A 14,822-nucleotide genomic window follows, 5' to 3' on the forward strand; every position below is an offset into this window, starting at 1 on the left:
ATATATTACATGGGATTTTTCTATGTAGCAAATTTTGTCCGTAACTTTTCATAGGAACATTTCATAAGTTTGCCATTATTAATGACACCTCTATTTGAAAATCTTCATAGGAGTAGTGTGTTCTTACATCTACAAATTAGGGAGAGTTCTCCTCATCAAATCACCATATTGATGTAGCATAGTTAGTATTTTTTTTATTTCTACAATTCTGGCTATAATGTAGCTAAACCTGTCAGCAGAAGCCCTCCTATAAAAGGAATCAATTGGTACTCATGCTTTAGTGTGCTTTTCACATAAATAAGGAACAAAATAGTATGAGAGGAATAAACTGTTATATTCAAGGGGCTTGAGAGTGGTACTTGTTCTCTTGGTTAATTTTCCTCTTATTGTCTACATGCTTCACTCTGTTTATAAATATATTCGACATTAAATCCAATTTTTAAAAGAAGGAGCATTAGAAACCACTTAAAAGATAAATTGCAGTTGTAGAAAATAATTGGACAATACAGCTTTCCTCTCTAGAGTGTTTTCATCTCCTTCCTTCCTTCCTTTTCCAGTTGTTTCAGGACTGAAGCTTTTCACTCATTTCTTCTGACTTACCAGTCAATCATTCTTTATTCAGTCTAATGCTTTTTGATTGTGTGTTTACTATTAACCTTAAGCTGTAAATTGTAAGATCACCCAGGGGGCTCCTAATCCTCAAACAGAAAGGTTCCTTTTTAAAAAAATCTTATTGACAGTAATCTTATTAGGACCTTATGTTTTATTGCAGATTATTCATGCCAGGGAAACTATTCAGTATTTACACATGTGTGACTTATTTATTTCACTTAGCAGTATATCTTCAATATGTATACATTTTCCTATGAATGAATCTATTCTCTCGTTCTTTATGGCTGAGTAACATTCCATTTTATAGAAAAAGCACATCTTCTTTATCCAGTTTGGGATAAATGGGCAAATGGGCTGTTTCCAAGATTTAGCTATTACAGACTGTGCTGCTATAAACATGGGTGTGCATACTTCTCTGTGATATGATTCTTTTAGTTCTCTTGGAAAGATATCCAGCAGAGGGATGGCTGGGTCAAATGGAACCTCCAGTCCAAGCTCTTTGAGGAATCTCCATATTGATTTTCATAGTGGTTGCACCACTCTGCACTCCCACCAACAATGGAGAAGGGTTCCTTTCTCCCCACAACCTCCCCAACATTTGTTATTGTGTGATTTCTTGATAGCAGCCATTCTTTGTGGGGTGAGGTGGAACCTCAGTGCTGTTTTCATCTGCATCTCTCGAATGATCAGTGATGTGGAACATTTTCTCATATATTTACTTGCTGCTTTTACTTCTTTGTCTGAGAAATGTCTGTTCATTTCGGATGCCCATTTTTGAATCGGGTCTTTATATTTGGGGGGGCTGATTGTTTTGAGTTCTTTATATATCCTTGATAATAGTCCTTTGTCTAAGGAACAGCTGGTAAAAATTTTTTCCCACATTGTAGATTGTCTCTTAGTTCTGCTGATGGTTTCTTTTGAAGTACAGAAGCTTTTTAGTAAGATGAGATCCAGTTGATTCTTTGTGCTAGTTCCCGTGCTACTGAGGATTTGTTCATAAAGTCTTTTCCTATACAATGTCTTCCAGAGTTCTGCCTAACTTACCTTCCAGCAAGTTTAATGTTTCTGTTTTAATATTTAGACCTTTAATCCATTTGGATTTTAATTTATTGCATGGCGAAAGATAATGGTCTAATTTTAATGAGAAGAAAGGAGCTAAAGGTGTAGGGAAGGTGGGATAGGTAGAGGAAGGGTAATAAGGGAAAAGAAAAAAATGTGAGATAATGAAAAGATGAAAATAAAGTGTTTGTAGATGGGGAGGGGAGGAGGGGGCGAAGCAAGGGCAGAGGTAAGGGGAAAAAATGAGAATCAAGACCTGTCATGTAGAGGTACAAGATCCCAACAATGAATGTAACTGTACTGTATCCCTAAAATGTACCAATAAACTCAATTAAAGCTGAAAAAAATCTTATTGAGTTTATTGGTACATTTTAAACATAACAAACTTTTAAATACTGTACAGTTACATTTATCATTGGGATCTTGTACCTTTACACGACAGGTCTTGGTTCTCCTTTTTCCCCATACCCCTCCCTCCCTTCACTCCCTCCTCCCTTCCCTATTTACAAAGACTTTGTTTCTATTTTTTCTTTTTCTCTTATTTTTTCTTGTCCCTTCTTTCCTTTCCCCTACCATTCCCACTTCCCCTACTCCTTTAGCCCTTTTCTTCCTATTTCACATTAGCTGTTATACAATTTGTATACAGTTATACAATTTACACTTTTAGTTTTTCACAACAGAGAAACTATTCAGTATTTAAACATGTGTCTTATTTATTTGACAACAGTATGGACTCAGTATACATCCATTTTCCTATGAATGAATCTAGTTTCTTTTTTAAAAACAATTCAAATCTCAAAAACAAATATCATCTTCTTAGAAAGGACTGTTCTGAACACCTGACTTAAATCTCAAGTCATTTTCAAACATATTACTGGTGCCTCGGTTCACCAACTCAGATCTCTTCACGAATAGGAATAGGAAGAGGACCAAATAAAATTTCCCCATAAGATGGAAACTGAACCTAACCACTGAATTTTATTCTGTTCTCATCCAGCTCAGTTTGCAACCAGAATCGTGGAAAAAAAATCAAGATTATGAACCGAGGTACCACTGTATGTTACAATTTCCTGATAGCCCTTAGTATATAAAATAATTTCTAGGTCCTTATATTTATTTTCTTTTTGCTCTCATTAGAATATAATCTTCACTAGAAAAAGAACTCAGCCACATTCACTATGCTGCACCCCATTCCTAAACTACCTAGGGCATACATAGTTAACATTCAATAAATATCTGTTTATTGATCAGTTTTCCTTTTTGACATGACCTTTCTGAAACATTTTCCATTGATTACTATTCCTTTCCTGATGCTCCCTTCTTGTGTTTTGAAATACCACTATTCCTTTAAATTTTCTTTTGTTTACCTACAATGAGATACGATCACTTTGCAAAAAGGAACTGTAAGTAGCATATTTGCTGGCCCCTGACTATTTACACAGGAGTTTCTCATGTTTGGATTTTAGTAATAACCATGTATTTAACATGGCCTGTAGAAAAGCAAAAAAGAAGCAATATTTTTGGCTGATAGCATACCTAAGTGTGCTTAGAGTGATAATTATATATGGAATGGTAACTTGAAAATGTATGAATGTATGAATAGATTAGCACTGTTGACTATAGCTGTGTTTTGCTATTTGCTCTGATATTTCAACAGAAACAGGGATCTTAGATTAAGTCAAGTCAGGCTCATGATACAAATGTCAAGAAATAGGGAAATGTTTCATGTGTGGTACTCATTTGACTGGATGTTATGTAGATATTAAATTATTTTATAAATCAGTGGTTTCCAACCTTATTGGAAGTACGGGCTGGATTGATGAAAGACGAGTTTTTCATAGACAAGAGTATGGGGACAGTTCTCAGGATTCAACTATATTCTGAGGCTATAAATACAGAGGAAACGTCCCTCACTAGCCTACTGCTCACATCTTGCTGCATGGCCCAGTTTCAGACAAGTCCACAGCCCTGGCATCGGAGACTCCTGTTTTAAATCATAATAGAAAAACAAAGTCATAAAGACAAATTTAAAACATCTGTAATTAGTGAACAAAGCACAACACAATATTGTGCACACAATGCCAAGACAGCTTTCTCAAAAGTATATAACAATGAAAACCTGTAAAGGACAGAGACCATAACAGCTATGAGATTATGTCATGGCATTATCGTTATTTCTCTCTTACTTTTCCATATTCTATCTATCACTCAAACTTTTTGTACGTTGAGGAAAATAAATCAAAATTGAATATACTTTACATAACCCATATCACTCTCAGCAAGGCAATTAGAGGAGATGTTGGCAGTGGTGTCATCCCTGCTCAAGCAGCCAATACGTTACTTCTTACTCATGACCTTTGAGATTCCTCTTGTGTCAAATAGCTTCTGCATCTAGATTCTTCCTTCAAGGTATCACACCCTGGAAATATAAATAAAGACTCGAATTACTCCTGCGAAAGTGACTTCTTTCAGCTCACACAGTGAATCACTGGCAGATCTGAGAATGAAACCTCTCAATTTATACTCTTAGCTTTCATAAACATTTCTAAAACACTTCTCACTTCCAGAGTGGTCGCTAAATAATGAAGTATTCTGAATTTATTAGCCTAAAAGTCTTAAATTTTCCCTTTGATTGTTATTGCTCTAGGTGGCAAAGGAAATCATTCCAACTTCTCTTGTAAAAGCCAGATTTGTTTGACATACACTTTGTGGAGTATATTAAATTATTTTCTCTTCTCTCTCATTCATCATTTTGTAAAGTCATGTTCTTCCAATGTATTGCACCTGCATTTATAGAGGCATAGAAATACAGCAATTGATTCATGAGTAGCCTTTTATCTATAAATGACAAAGTGATTAGAGTAATAGAAAACACCGCAGTTCCAGTTTTGAAAAGACTACAGTTTAAATAGGCTTGTTTTTCAGAGGAATGTTGGGGAGGGTGATCTGAATGTGATAGCTTGAGCTCAGGGTTGCTGCTGGCTATCCGCCCCCAGCAGGAGTCAGGTAGCAAGTGGAATGTAGAAGCTGCTGGGCCCACATATATTTCTCAGCTCGGCGTTCAAGGATGCCTTACCATCAGCATTCAGACAAATGCTTCTTTATTGTTTGCTAACTGCATACTTTTTACATTGTTTCTCTCTTAAATCAATCTACTGTGTGTTCATTGTTCCGCTAGAGCAACCCTGAGCCAAGAAAAAGAAACAACTCATCTTATATGAAGAATGAAGGACAGACCTAGAACTCATAAATGCCATATTGAAGAGAGGTCTGGGGGGTGATATTGGGAGGGGGTTCACCAAACTAGGCAATGGAATGTGTACAGGACATAAAGCTTCTATCCAAATTCACAGAGTGATCGCCAAATAGACCTGTAGATGCAGGAGAAAAATTAGTGATCTTCTCAAGAAATGGAATAAGATTAAGAATTTGTACACTATTTAGACGGTCACCAACATGCTCCCACTAATCCAAATGCAAAGCCTACTAACTAGTAAACACTACCCACATACAAGTTCTCCCATTCTGCTGTTGTTCTTAGATTATTTTAATTATATTCCCATATAAATATATATCATGTGAGTTCAATATCTTCAGAAATCTTTAGGCATCTTTAGAAGTGTAGATGCACAGAGAAATTCAGCGAGTGGTTCGCTATGTAAGACATTGGCAGAAGTCTTAAGAAGTGCACCACCACCAGTATATAAAAAGCTCTCAAATCTCCTTCCATAGACATTAGTAGCATCTTCAACTTCGAGGCATTCATCCTGTTCATCCTGTTCTCTTTGGACTGTACAATGTTGATGACTCTCAACATTATATTTTTCACCTAGTATGATGTTTTTGAAATTGAATATTGTGGACATGTATCATTATATATCATTCCGTTTTATTGCCATATATTATTCAGATTTATGAGTATACCACAAAATATTTCTCAACGTCCTTTTCATGGGCATTGGTATTGCTTGGCAGTAAATTCTTGTGCTTTCTATTATTTGAAAATGTCATTATTTTGCATTGTGCTGGCCTTGAACTCATGATCTAGCTGCTATTATAGGCATGTACCATCAGCACCCTTCTTCACCTTCACTCTTGGAAAACATTTAAACCCTGCATATGATTCTAGTTGACAGTTCTAACACCATCCCGTTCTCATGTCACTGAAACATCAACATCCAGTCCAGTTGCTATACACAAATTATCTTTCTGTATGACTTTGAGTTCTTCTATTTGTCCTATTCACTAAGCTGTTTTACTGTGATGTGTCTAGGTTTAGGTTTCATTTACTGCTCTTGAGTTTTGTAGATGTTTTGATATTTGAGGTTTGGTAACTCAAAAATTATGGAAAAATGTGTCCTTATCTCCTTGACTATTTTTTCAATTTTCATTTTTTATTAGGACATGTTTGCGAAAATAATGGTTGTATCCCTCACAGGGAGGTGGTGAATGTACATTACATATCTCAATTCATTTTTTATACCCTACCCCTCTGCTTTCCCCCTCCCTCCATCTCTTGGCCTCCATACCATTTTCTCAAGATCTAGCTCCCCATTTCATATTATCTATCTTCTATTTTGCTCCTGAATTGTATTTTGTTTTTGTCTTACAAGAGAAAATATGAAATATTTAAGGTTGTGTGTCTGATTTATTTCACTGAACATTATGTTTTCAAGGCCTCAAGGTACATCTGTTTTCCTAGAAATCACTCATCTTTATCCTTCTTGATGGCACAATAGTAGTCCTTTGTGTATAAATTACCACATTTTGTCTGCCCATTCATCTGTTGAAGGACATATATGCCATTTCCAATGCTCAGCTACTATAAATTGTACTGCTGTAAGCATAAGTATTCATGTATCACTGCACTACGATGTCTTCAACTCTTTCAGAAAGATTCCAGAAAGAGAATACCTGGGTTGAATGGAATTGTCCATTTGCTGACCCCATTTTCTATTGTCTATTAAATTTTTACTGACCGGAATATTATACCTTATGACAATCTTGATTTGTCAGCTTCCCTGGAGGAGAAAATTCCTGACAGATTAGGAAATTACAGAATTTATGCATCTGCTTCTATCTTTGAGGCATGGCACTGGATACTATGAGTGGTACTTCACCCATCTCTCTCCGGCACTGTTCGTCTACTTGACTTTCCAGTTGTCACAAACTGAGCAGCTTTGGCAAATCATGCACTTTGATCATGAAGTTCCTGCCTTGGAGTCAGCTGACCATGAACTCAATATCCTGAACTGTGAGCCAAATTGAACTTCTTCACCGTTATGTTAGGGCTGTCAGGTATACTGTACTAGTGCCTGGAAAGTTAATGCAGACCTCCTCATTCAGTAGCATGTGTCTTTTCATTTCTCTCTCATATTTTCAATCTCTGTTTTATTAGCCAGCATTCCAGTCAATTTTTTCAAATTATTTTCCTTTCATTGTAAATATCTGTACCGTATTTGCATTGACTAAAAATGTTCATTTGAGTACAATAAATCAAGAGCAATTATTTCCAAGCATAAGATTCAGCCTTCCAAGAAACTCTGAGAAATCTGCTTTACTATTTTCTCTTCATTAGCTCCCAAGAATTCTATTTCTCAAAAGTAATTGGTAATTTTTTAAAAATGCTAACATTTTTGGTAATTCTAGGCCATAATTTGTTTACTAATGCAGTATTTCCTTCATTGGGCTTTCCATTGCAAGTTCTTCTGCATCAGCATTTTGAGTAATAAAAAAAGGCAGTTTGTGGTGGTTTTTCATGCTTACTTCAATTTTGCCATGACTAATGTAAAGTGATGGTATGTAGGAATCTTGAAAATAATTTTCCCAAATTTCACATTGAGTGCCAAGAACATTTTGTAAGTGTACTTATAATTTGAGTTAAACTCAAATAAAAAAACTAAATTAAACTGGACTGCAAAGTTTAATTTCCTTGGTGGGCAAAACTGGCATAGCGATTTTGATTGTATATAACCATTTATGATGATAAATGAGAATAGTTTTTGTGACTGTAGAAAAAAATAAAAAAATAAATTAGAAACTTTTCGTAAGGCATTAGTATGAAATACCTGATAAAGTAGCTTTTAAATATTATATGTCTATACAAAATATATTAGCTATGATGAATAGGGGTTTATTATGGGTGTACCATAATTTCAGCTCATTCATATTTCTAATAAAGAAATGTGTATATTGGTAAAACTTATTATGTTTGAGGTAAATATATATGCAAATGGAAATATCTGTACAGTCATGCAGTTTCTCTGAGATAAAATTTAAATACAAATTTATAGTTTATTTACATGACTCATTAATATAATGCTGTGTGTTGGTTGTTATAATGTATGGCATATTATTTTAGGGGACATTAATGGAATTAATTACTTTTTCCAAGTTATGTTGTTGGTATTACAGTTAGCTTTTATAGGGAATAAAAAGCTCTGGGAAGTAGAAATGTTAACTTGAGAAAGCATTTGTGGTCAACTGTACTTATCATCAAATCTTGACATTGCCATTAGCTATATGACTAGACATATTTTCTGTACCTCAGTTTCCTCACCCATGAAGTAGATGTGATAGCAAGTATATGATAAGAATGTAATGAAAATTAAATTAGATAAAAGTTTTAAAGCACAGTGTCTAATATCACACTTTGAAAATGTATTGTTTCAGACAGTTTACTGGATCCTGAGAATCAGAGAATACAAATAGATCTAAGTACAGTGACATCTATTTCTACCTATTTCATGGCTCTTGGCCCTTAATCCATTTCAGGTACACATCTATACTGACTAATCAATAGCCAATTCCTAGGATTTAAAGATGTCTTTTATTCTCTCACTGAGATTTTATAAATGTGTTCTGGTCACTCAACACACCTTTCCCAACTGATGGGATAATGTATTCAGTGACTCGAGTCTACAGTGGCTTTCTGTTATGCTGCATTACACATCTGAACTCACTGGCCGAAGTGAGGAACTCAGTCCTGAGGACTAACAGTAGGTGAGTTGCTACTATATGCAAATCCCTATGGTTGACTTTACTCTGCCAGGATGGAGAGACCTTCACATGCCCCTTTTAACATTTTTACCTTCTTGTGGGATCCCTACAAGACAAGATGAATATGTTTAGTAGAATATGAAGGTGCCTAAGTTTTAGAAGGCTTGCAACACTTAACTCACAGTAATGCATTAGTAATCAGATTAATGTCACTACAGTGAAATAACTAAGGCAACTAACTTATAAAGATACAAGGCTTATTTAGGCTCATGGTTCTGGAGGTCCCAATCCAAGCCTGGGAGACCCATTTGCTTTGTGCTTCTGGTGAAGGCAGTTGGGTAGTGCAACACTTTTTTGATACTATTATATATGAAATAATTTTGTTAATATGTTGTTTTGCTAATGTATTGAAATATGATTGATTTTTGTGTGTTGAGCTTGGGTCCTGAACCCCTGCTGAACTCATTTGATCAGTGGATTTTTTTTTTACACTGTAGATTCTTCATGACTTTCTATACATAAAATCATGCAATTTGAAATTATAGTGGTTTCTTCAAAGTTTCTTCAATCCCCCTTTCCTCCCCCTTTCTTGACTGTCATACTAGGTCAAACTTTCAGCACTATGCTGAAAAGAAAGTGACTCTCATTTCTGCTATTCTAAAGACATGCTTTCAATATTACCATTGTGATGTTAGCTCTAGGGTTTTTTATAGATAGCCTTCATCAAGTTGAGCAAATTTCTTTCTATTGCATATTAAGTATTTTTATCATGGAAAAATGATAAGTGTTTTCCATATTTACTAAGAAGGAATTTTGTATTATATTAATTTGGTATGTTACATGTTTCAGGAAATTAAATTAACCTTGATTTCCTGGGGTAAATTCTATTTGGTCATGATATACTACTACTTTTATATATTGAATTTGTTTGATGGCCTTTGTGAGGATTTTATATATGTATGCATATGAAACATTACTTTGCAGTTTAATTTTCTTATAGGGATTGTGTCTGGTATTTAGTATCAGGGTAATTATCTTTTAGGATGAGTCATTCAGTGCTTCTTCTAGTTTTGGGAAAATTTTCTAAAAGACTAGTCTTCATTAAATCTTTGGTAGAATGCACCAGTGAGATACCAAGAGCATGGTTTTTCCTTGAGAGCTTTTTAAAATAACCACATCAGTATCTTTATTTATTACAGATCTGTTCATCTATGTATTATTATTATTTAAAATTATTATAATTTTAAATAAAACCTTTGAGATATGCATGGCACAAGGACAATTCTAAGGGAAGGAAACAAAGGTTACATTTCTGAGGTAAATTTTCCAAGAGAATGAAAGCCACAGCTGTAGTACTGGCAAATGAGTCCCTACGACTTGTGTGAATTCTCATTGTATCATACAGCTTTCCTCACACAATGAATAAGATTATACATTCCCTTTGACGAAGTTAGTGGCACAAGAGTTAGAAGACACTGAAATCTTTAGAGAATTGTGGGTGCTTTGAATTAAATATCTATTGAAAAACAACTTTCAACCAAGATTTGGGGGAATTTGTAGACATATTGTTAAGTATTTTATTTGACACATTTTTAATCATCTGTACTATATCTGGAAGTTAGATTTTGGTAATGCTTTTGTTTTGCCTCTAACCTAATTTCCGTTGGCTTTTATGTGGCAGGGACAACCTTTGGGTGCTTCCTGATAAAGAAGTTTGTCTTTTTCTGCCAAACCTTTTTCTCTTCTCTTCTAAGAGTTTTACCTGTATAAGAGAAACCTGGGCTTTTATTACAAAGAATCAAGAGATTAGAAAGTTGTTAAGGTTTATGTTTAGCACTACCCCCCAAAGCCTCACATAGATGAGGTGGGACTTTCTTTTTCAGAGGTAGTTGAATCTGAAATGTGTGATGCTGGGGTTAAGGGTGTGCAATTACTCAACCACAATATGCGAGTGATTAGTTTGGCAACACCCTAATCCCCGTAGTCTAAATGAGATAAAAGGGGCAGAAAGACAATGTTAAACTCTCTCTTGTTACCTTTGTTACCTTGTGTGTGCCGTGTTGTTTCTGCTCTGCCAGGCCTGTTTGTCATCCCTGCCTTGGAGCCAGCTGATTATAGAGAGAAGCCTCTACAGATTGTAAGCCAAATAAAGCCCTTCCCTTTCAACTTCGGGTGTTGGCTATTTTGTCACAGCAACGAGAGAAAAACAACTAACCCAGAAGCATATAAGTATTGCAGAGGAAACAGAATATGAACAAAGGAAAAATCATGCATACTAGCATTGTGTGGGTGTTTTGAAGTAGTGGGATCAGAGTTTGAGAATTAAGAGATATAGAGAGGTAACTGAAGGAGGGAAAGAAGTTGTAGAAAATTGGAACCGGTTTTATATTTTCTGAGAAACATAAGTGAATGATTATGCTTACCACTGACCTGACTGTGTTTAGGCACAGGCTACACTATGTTCGTTTGGGCCATGAGGTTTTCAATTTACATTAGCATCACAGTCCCATTTTACAAGAACATATCTAATTTCTCCTTTTGTGCATATGTAGGTTATATATAAAAGAAGCTTTTGAACATGATTTGAATGAGACACATGATTTATTTACTCATTAACTTGAAACCAATTCTGTTCCAAACATTCTTTGAGATCATGGATGAATAAAACAGTCTTGATCACTGACTTCATGGAATATATAGCCTGAGAGAGGAGATAGATATGCAACGGTTACATACAAGCACATGTATGGTGTTATTGTTTAGATTTACAATGTCCCCCATAAATGTGAGTGCTTGGAATGTGATTAGGTTATGGGGATACTAATGCTGTCTTGCTGTTAGGAGGTGGGGTTCAATATGAAGAGGGAGTCACTGTCAGAATAATCTGGAAGGATGTATCTCCCTCCCCAGGTCCTTCCTTCATGCTCTGCTTCCTGGATGCCATGACTTGAACATGTTTCCTCTGATGGTCTTTCTATCACGATGTTTCTGCCTGAAGCTTGCCATCTATACAAGAAAATAAGCCTCTCCTTCTTTAATCTGTGAGTATTGGTTATTTCATCCCAGAGATGAGGAAAATGACTAAGGCAGATGATTAGAAGTTCAGGGTCAGCCCCATGAAGAGAAATTTGATGGAATTACAGTATGTGAGATAACCTTACCAGACCCAAGCTGTCTGGATGGAGGTTCTCAACGAAACCACCTCCACAGTTGTGATTAAAAGCTGAATGTTAAACTCTGCATAACCTAGGTGAGGATTATTGAAGTGAGAAGATTATTCACATACACAGCCTACATTCGAGAAGAGTGAATTCCTTTTGAATAATTAAAAACAACAAAAGCTAGATCTTGGTGTATCATTTCTGAGAAAAAGTAGGGTATTGAGCACCATGTCCTTGAGATGCTTTTTTTCTGTGTGTTCCCAAGACTCTTGCCAAGTCAAGGGGACATTGTAAGCATCCAGATAAGTATTATCTAAGGGACACCGAGAAAGGAGTAAACTCACGTAATCTGTAGATACGGCCTTCCTGCCCGAATGCAGAGTCAACTTTTCCCAGGAATGCTAGGCATACAATGGAACAAAGCAAGTTGTTGATGTCACCTCTGTGTAGTTGCGTCTATAAAAAGTGTCTCTTGTGATACCTCTGTACAGATCAGAGCTGGCTGCCACTGGACACCCCATGTCCCTTCTGGAGGCTTCCTCTGTCACCTACTGCCACTAATCCTACCGGAGGGTCTTCTATCCAGCCTGTCCGTACTGGACACTCTACTGTAAGTATATCTCAATTTATTCTATTCTTTCCTGATAATAATGATTATTATTGATTTTTAAAAGGCCTGAATTCTCACAAACCATATTGGGCTGTTTTCTTCGGTCTCATGGCTCCCTATTCTACTGTCCCAGCACTATAGACAAGACACGTGGTAAGAAAGATGGGCAAATCAGGAGGTAAACTTTGGAAAGCTCATATTAATGTCATTAAATACTTCTTAAAATAGTTTGTCATCTGTCCACATAGAAACTATTCATAGGTATACATTCTTTCTGTTTTCCGTTGATCTTTTTTGATATTCAAAAACAAAGTGTCAGTATCGCAGAAGACTGTAATTGAGGGAAATCTAACCTTTGAGATTTTTTTACACTCAGGAGTACATTCACAGTTCTACCAATAGGTAGCACCATAAAATTCGTGTGCTGTAACTATCTACTGATCCAACAGTATACCATTGAGACCACTTTGACAGATTAAGCAATCGGGGACTCTAAGAGAGGTTTTTTGTTTTTTGTTTTTCGTTTTCTAAACCAGTGTGATCTACTGCCATGCTCTGGGTATTTTCCTCATTTCAAAAGGCATAATGTTCTCTGTTTCAAAATGAAGATCATGAAGCTCTAGTAAATAGATTGATCTTCTTATGATTGATAGAAAATTCAATGTATCTCAATCAAGGCCCTTGGTTTCTAGAATATCCTGCCAGAAAGAATAATGGGAGGGTATGTGGACAGATATTAATAACCAATATTCATTCATTCATTAATCCATTAATTTTTTTCTCCAATGTTAATTGAATATTTAATTACGGAAAAATAGCTGGAAACTGAGACTATAAACAAGAACATCTATACATTTTCTTGTACCTGCCAGAGTTATAATGTATTCCTGATATTAACCATGTAGTCTAAATTACCTACCTGCAATAAATGCAAAACAGAATCTTTGAGGAAAGTGAAGGAAGGGAATCTGTGAGCGAAGTTGTGGCAGGGAAGGGGTTGAATGTAAGAGTGATGACTAGTGGATTAAGCTTAGTCCTACTGCTGTTTAATAGCTTTTAGTTAAGCTCATAATGTGTGCAAGGCTCTATAATTGGTGTTGATATCACCAATCTATGTGGAGTGATATTGAATGAATAGCACATTTTATTTTGGTAAAAGTTTGAAAAATCACTCTCTCATCAGAAAGCTAGGGAAAATCCTAGTTCCTAATATATTGTGCAATTCAAATTTTCAAGGAGATTACAAATTAAACCACATACAGGTACAGTGTAACTAATAGCATGAAAGTAATGCTTTTAAGTCCAATATCCATTTCATGAAGCATGTATAAAACCAGTAGATAAATTGAAAATGTTTAATTTTATTGTCTAAAATTTGTATATGTGGAACACAGACTGAGGTATTTTTTTCTACTTTATTATTTATGGCTAAAATATTTTTATAAGCACTTTTAAAATAGAACTATAAGATAAATTGAAAGAAAAGGCAGACAGTGCACCTGAGTCCATCACTGGCATATCAGTGCATTGCTTTAAAACCTCTGAGTGACCATGTGGGCCAATAACAGTATTGATCAGTACTCAGCACAGCCCTCTAGAGAGGTGCAAGTGGTCTCCGGTGTGACAGATGGACATCAAGCCTGGCTTGCAGCCAAGATTTCCTGAGAGATGTACTGGTAACCTTGTGATCTTGGGGCTGGATGAATCCATTTTTGTTAGTTGGCTTTGGTTCTTCAGAGATCGGAAGGGAAAAGTATTTGTAACTGCAGACAGCAGAGCTTCTTTGTGAAAGAGTAGAACTGGCTGGAGACAGGTGACCATGACCACAGCTAAGGTGAATTTAGTGCTGCATAATATGGAATTCCTTTCTACAATGCTTTGAAACGTTTCCACTAAGGCTTTACATCTTTTTTAACAGTAGAATCTTTAGTATATTTAAAAGAAGGCATATTTTATGTTCTCATTCTAGATCCACTGAATCCCACTATAAGAGAGAGCAATTTTAAAGTAAAATTATACAATCATCTGAACAAAATTATAGACATTCAGAACATTCCATTAAAAAAAAAAACAAAACAAAGAAAAGAATAATATCCAGAAAACAGCAAAGTTCTGTTGCTGTTGTGGTACCTGGCACCATTTTTTCTATTAGCCTCTTAATCATCATCTGGAAAGAGAACATTGTAGAGTAATATCATTTTATGTAGCTCTGATAAAGCGTGGTCCCTACTATGTATCATAAAGCAAGTACTAGATATTTTACATTCATAGAGGTATGATACAGTACCGTCCTACATCAATAATACTAGATTCAGTTTTGGTTTGAAATTTACTTTGTCTGCAAATAAGATTGCTACTCCTGTTTTTTACTGGGCTCCTGT

At 35.6% G+C, this 14,822-nt stretch overlaps 1 long non-coding RNA gene across 1 annotated transcript in view; it reads left to right on the forward strand.

The window, feature by feature from the left end:
• Window positions 1–11,587: 11,587 nt before the first annotated feature.
• Window positions 11,588–14,822, forward strand: part of LOC104876903 — a 12,554-nt gene continuing 9,319 nt past the window's right edge. The window contains exons 1-2 of the long non-coding RNA XR_002024655.2: window positions 11,588–11,711; window positions 12,323–12,441. This is a non-coding gene — a long non-coding RNA (uncharacterized LOC104876903). The remainder of the gene's footprint in view (window positions 11,712–12,322; window positions 12,442–14,822) is intronic.

The sequence above is a fragment of the Fukomys damarensis genome, unplaced genomic scaffold, assembly GCF_012274545.1.
Source record: "Fukomys damarensis isolate Sample0158 unplaced genomic scaffold, DMR_v1.0_HiC HiC_scaffold_39, whole genome shotgun sequence".
NCBI classification, from domain to species: domain Eukaryota; kingdom Metazoa; phylum Chordata; class Mammalia; order Rodentia; family Bathyergidae; genus Fukomys; species Fukomys damarensis.